The 5,589-nt window shown below is 53.6% G+C and overlaps 1 long non-coding RNA gene across 1 annotated transcript; it reads left to right on the plus strand.

Annotated features, from left to right (window-relative positions):
* Positions 1–309: 309 nt before the first annotated feature.
* Positions 310–2,416, plus strand: LOC121107634. The gene is made up of 3 exons (XR_005841915.2): positions 310–633; positions 1,833–1,955; positions 2,086–2,416. It is a non-coding gene; the product is annotated as an uncharacterized LOC121107634 (long non-coding RNA).
* The last annotated feature ends 3,173 nt before the right edge of the window (positions 2,417–5,589 follow it).

Here is a 5,589-nt window from a genome sequence, read left to right on the forward strand (position 1 = left end):
CACCCTATGGGTTGCACCACCCTGCCCTGATGGCAGTGGCAATGCAGGGTGAGGTGTGATGAGGTGCACCTTCCATCGCTCCTGACTCTTTCCCTTCTCCTTGCTTTGTGGTTATGAATGAGGTTTACTCAGATTTAAGGTGCTTCTGAGGTTTCTAGGAAGAGATGCCTTCTGCCCACTAAATTACCAGCACTGCTCTCTCTGCTCACCCCAGAGATCAGATCCGTGCCTTGATTGCCATGAAAACTTCCCAGTGTTGGAGGCTGAAAGAGACAAATGAGCAATTTGCCAAGGAATTATCCTCTGGGTTCCCTCCTCTCTCCGCTCTGCTTAATTGGGTGAGCTCAGGGGGGCTTTAATTGCTGTGTGCAATGCACAGCTTCACCCCCTCCTCTGAATTTTTGGCTCCAGCCTTTCTTCTTTCCTCCTCCTCCTCATCCTTCCCAGCACCATTTCTCTTTCCCCTCCGACAACATCTCTCCTTTATTTTTCCCCAGTCTCTTTTGGAAACAGCGACAAGCCAAAGCACAATGCCTGGAGGATGCTCCCTTATCCCTGCTCCTGCTTCTCATTTCCATGGGGTTGGAGACCACCCTGGGTTCATGATCACCACGTCTGCATATGGCAACTGTGGTGCAAACCTTACACCCACCTCATTTCTCTTGGCTTTTGCTTGGCCTCATCCCAGAGTTAGCATTTCTGGGTTATGTTATCGGTGCTGTGAATCACAAGCAGGATGGTGTGGTCCCAGAGAGGCACCTGGTATCCAAGGGAGGTCCCACATATGGCTCTGAGAGGCTCTCAGAGGGCCACAAGAACTGGGGAAATGGAGAGGGATGTTCAAAGCCCACCTCCACCCGGCTTGGGGTATTCCACCCATTGCCAATATCTCCCTCCTCTCTCCCCCTTTCCAGAAGACCTTTGCGGTGTATTTCACACTGGTGGCTGAATTTTATTTCCATGTCTCATGAAAACACGAGAGAATGCATAAGCAAAGCCCTCTCCTTGGCCAGCAACGACAGATTTGTGGCTCAGTTGTGGTCCCCAAGGACACAGCACAGGCACGCGCCGTGCTATGATGAATGAGGGATAATTTAAAGTGGCACCCACCGTCCAAATTCTGTTTGTAATAAATACATGAACCAGTTAAAAATAAATTGATTAGCCAAGGATATCCTCTTAACACTCTTTAAACTCTAACATCTGTTTGTAATAAATAATTCAGGCCGTAGGTATTAATGAGGAGGCCAGGCGTGCTGGGAGGGGGGGCTGCTCAGAAGCTCTGCAGAGATGCAGTGCTGCCAAGAAGCATGAGATGGAGAAGCATGGCAGTTACATTGTGCCCAGTCCTGCACACAGACCATTGCACAGCGGAGAAGCTGCAAAATGAGGTGCATGCAAGGGGTGTGTTGGGGGTACACCATCCGGCTGCAGGCTCACACCCTGTGCATGGCGGAACCTGCAGCCTTGCTGTGTTCCCATAAGTTTAGCTACATGTACAGCCAAACACAGACATTACACTATGGATCCTATTGCATTTGGTGCATGCACATTGTGCTCACATGCAGGCACCATGCAGTGGAACCTGTTGCACTTGCTGCATGCACACCGTGTTCACATGCAGGCACTATGCAATGGAACCTGTTGCATTTGCTGAATGCACATTGTGATCCCATGCATGGTGGAGCGCCATCCATGCACATGTGTGTGTTCTGTGTATTGGCATCCCAGGGAGGGAGCAGGAGGATGGAGCTGGGTGCACAGCCCAGGCTCAGGCAGCAGATCTTGCTGTCACAGACTGATAATTGTTGGGTTTCTCCTTTTTTAATCAGTGCTAACAGCTGCTGTGCCCAATCCACGAGGGGCTGCTTCTGGCACTTGTACTGAGCCATCAAGCCCAGGATTTTCTCCCTGCTCAGATGCTGGAGCCAGCTGGAGTCAGACCAAAGCTGAGGGTGAGTAATGAGCCGTGGGGACGTGGGGGCCACCCGGCAGCTCCGGATGGGGAATGGGGATAAGGGATGTGTCTGCTGGTACCCAGCCAGGATGCTTGTGGTCCTCCAGCAGCATTGCTCTGTCTGCTAGGTGTGCAAATCCTCCAGCAGACAGATACACCAAGAGGGGCTGTCCAGCTCCCAGCTGCAGGCAGGAATGGACACGGGTAGGAGCTGAATACCAGAGCATCAGCCCAGGTGAGAAGTCGTGCATGGGAGGGCAGTGATGGGGTGTCTGGCGCAGTCCATCCTGCTGCAGCTCTGTCAGGGAGGTGGTCAGAGGGACTGCGAGGACAGGAGGGGATTGGATTGTGTGGTTGTCATCTCATGTCCCCAGCTGCAAGGACAGTCCCTAACTCAGCTCCAAGTCTGCACCTGCGAGCACCGCTCCCTGCTGCTCCATCTGCCAAAACAGCTCACTGTGCACCCGAGGCCATGCCGAGGTGCTCTTCCCATTAATCACCCCCTCCGATTGGTGTCTGCTGAGGAATTAAATCCATTTGTCATTGCTGCTCTGTTCCCTCCCACCCACCCCTATGCTATTGCTCGTGCCTTGCAGAACTGGCAGCTCGTGGCTGCCCAAACATTGTGCCTCCATGGTCTCAGGCACCGCGGGTGTCTCCATCACCTGTCCTGTCTCCATCAGCTCACAAAGATCCCAGGTGTGCCTGGGTGAACCTTCTGGCCCACCTCTCTGCAGCCCCATCACAAGTTGGGACCCCTCTGACGTGGCTGCGGGGGGGGCTCACTGGTACCAGAGTCCCAGTGAAACGTCCCCACTGGGGAGAAACCACCAAAAACCAAAGCCTCTACCATCCTGCCTTCCCTTCCTTGCAACTTCCTTGAGTTGCTCCAAGCAGCCCAGCTCCTTGCAGCACCAGGAACACTGCTGGTAGAGCAACAGGTGCATCCCAACCCTCCTCCATCCCCAGCACAGCACTGCCTCGACACGCTCCCTAAAACTCGCTCTGGCTGCCAGCACAGCCCCTGGGAGCATTCCCCTGGCAGCAAGCAGGAGCTGCTCATTAATTAGCCTCCCGTTCCTCCTGAGCATCCCCTGCAATAACACGCAGCTCCTGCTTTTTAACTACCTACAAGTAATCACTCAGCCTCCAATAAAGAGAAAGGAACAAGCCCCTGGTTGTGCTGTTAGCAATCATTTTCCTGGCTGTTAACCTGCTGCTGTGCTCTCGTTTTTCCCTGAGTAGCCCCACTTGTGATGGGGAAGGATGGCAGCACCAACCCTACCACCCTCAGCCCCATGCTTACAGGGTGCTGTGCCTCTCCCAGCCTCTCCTGCTTTCCCTCTGTGATGGTTTAAGTGAATGGAGGATGCATCCTCATGGTTGCAAGTCTTCCCCTGCTGGGTGCTTATCTGTGTTCTGGCGGTTAGCTTGGAGAATTATAAACCCTCATGGCGCTTCGTGGCTGTAGGAAGTTTGGGGCTGAAGTCAGGGCGGCTGCAGGAATGGTTGCAGGGAAAGGCATGGGGGGCAAGATAGGGAAAGGGAGAATGGGGGGATAGGGGAAAGGCTACAGATGTGCAAGAAAACAGGCCAAAAATGTGAATGGCTGTAATTGGGGGGGGGTTGCATTCATCCTAACAGCCCCGTGTCAGCCTTGGGAAGGCAGTCTCTGCCCCTCAACACCTTCTAGCAGCAGTAAAATACGGTCCTGTCTGAGACGTCAGCCTCGCCGGGCTATTCCCGAGGAGCCGCCTGTTTTCTTCTCTTGTTGCCCGTAAATCCCCGACATGCTTAAAGCCTTTCTGCTGATAGGGAGCCTAACGCTGAGCCCTGAATAAACCTGCTGAAACTCTCTGGCTTAGCATGCCGAATGTAATGGTCTTAGCCAGCCTCATCATGGCAAATCTCCATATTTCTCAGGGATAAACACTCACCTCTCCTCCCTCTGTCTTTTGCTTTATGACCGAGTTCCCACTGTCACTGCTGCAGGAATGCCCCCATTCCCTGCTCCTTGCCAGGATGACGATGCTTTCTGCTCCTCATCCCCTGTCTCAGTGCAGGGCATGACTGGATGAGGGAGAAAAGAGGTTGGGGAGCTGAAGGGAGGAGGAGACAGTCAGTCAGAGATGGCTCCTAAGGCACTGGGGGGAAATGAGGATGTAGATCACCAGAATTGGCTGGGGACAGGCTATAAAACAAAAATAAAAAGGTATTATAATTTATGATGCACAGTAAAAATATCCTAGGAACTGGGTTATGGGGAATAATTCATTCTCTCGCCAACTCCACGTATTTTTAAAGATGATAAATGGCATTGTGTGTCTTGTTGGTATCTGTGAGGGCTGGAACATTCAGCCCTGTCCACATCCCCCAGCAACACACCTTAGCCCCCACCATGCAACACTGCAGGAACCCAGCATCCTCCTGGCTCTGCTCTGCAGGCACAGATCCTCCTGCCCATCTCGAGCAGCTTTTGTCCTCTGCACGGTGCCTGAGCACCTCAGGGTGCTGCGGCAGAGCTGGAGAGAGGAACCCCTGGATTGCAGTTCCAGGCAGGGTGCATGGTTCAGGGGAATGGGAGAAATTCCTTTAGGGATGGAGCAGCTTGGGTGCACGCTGGGCTGACCCCTTGTGCTGGCCTTGCTGGAGGAGCTGGGCTTCACCCAGCTAAGTGCTCCAGAGCGCTGTATAAGTGGGGATTAGTTGTTCACAAGGTGGATTTGAAGAGTTAGGAAAGGAGAATGGAGCCAAAACTTTCTTTAAACCTGCACAGAGCCTCGGCATCTTTTCCCTCCCCTCTGCACAAAGCCAGCCCGCTGGGTTTCTTCTTTGATGAGAGCCCTTGATGCCTCCGTGCCTCCAGGCACCGAATAAAAGGCTTTAATTACCCACTGCCAGGCACGGCAGTGCTGCTGACAGCGGGGAGATGCCTCCTGCCCACACCTCGGGAAGAAAAAGCTTCCTGCAGGAGCAGCCACTCCCTGTTTGTGTGCTCCTCCAGCCCATGGGCAGAGCGCAGGATTTGCTCCCGGGGAGGGATGCTTACCTTCGTGCTGCATTGCTTCCTGCATCTCCACGGATGGGTTTGGGGGAGGATGAAGTGTGATGGAGCCTGCACCCTGGGGTTGCATCAGCCCAATGCTCCCAATGCCCAGGCTTAGGGAACAATGAGTTGTGCATGGCAGTGAATACACCAGGGCTTGGGGACTCCCATCTTTCACCAATATTTGCATTAAGAATGAGATAACAAGCCTGAATTTTGTCACTTCAGCCCAGTGCTGCAAAGGGCATGAGCTACCAGCCGGCCAATCGCACCCATTGGATGGGCAGCAAGGTGGGTGTTGGTGGTGCCTGGATGCTTCCAGCACAGCAAACCCACCCGGGAGCTCCAGCTCCAGCCCTGCTGCTGCTGTGGTCCCATCCTCACAGGCTGAGAGCGAAGGCATCTGCTCCAAGCAGCAAATCCTACAGGGAACCGGCTGCTTCCCAGCACCTGCTCCCTGCCCAGTCCCCTCCTCTGCATATGCAAAACCTATTAAGCACAGACAAGCCTCAAGTATTCCCCAAATGAGTCATTAACCGGGTCCTGGTAACAGGTGTTCCTTTAAAAAGCCCTCTGAAGCCTTCAG

Source organism: Gallus gallus, chromosome 26 (genome assembly GCF_016699485.2).
Source record: "Gallus gallus isolate bGalGal1 chromosome 26, bGalGal1.mat.broiler.GRCg7b, whole genome shotgun sequence".
NCBI lineage: Eukaryota > Metazoa > Chordata > Aves > Galliformes > Phasianidae > Gallus > Gallus gallus.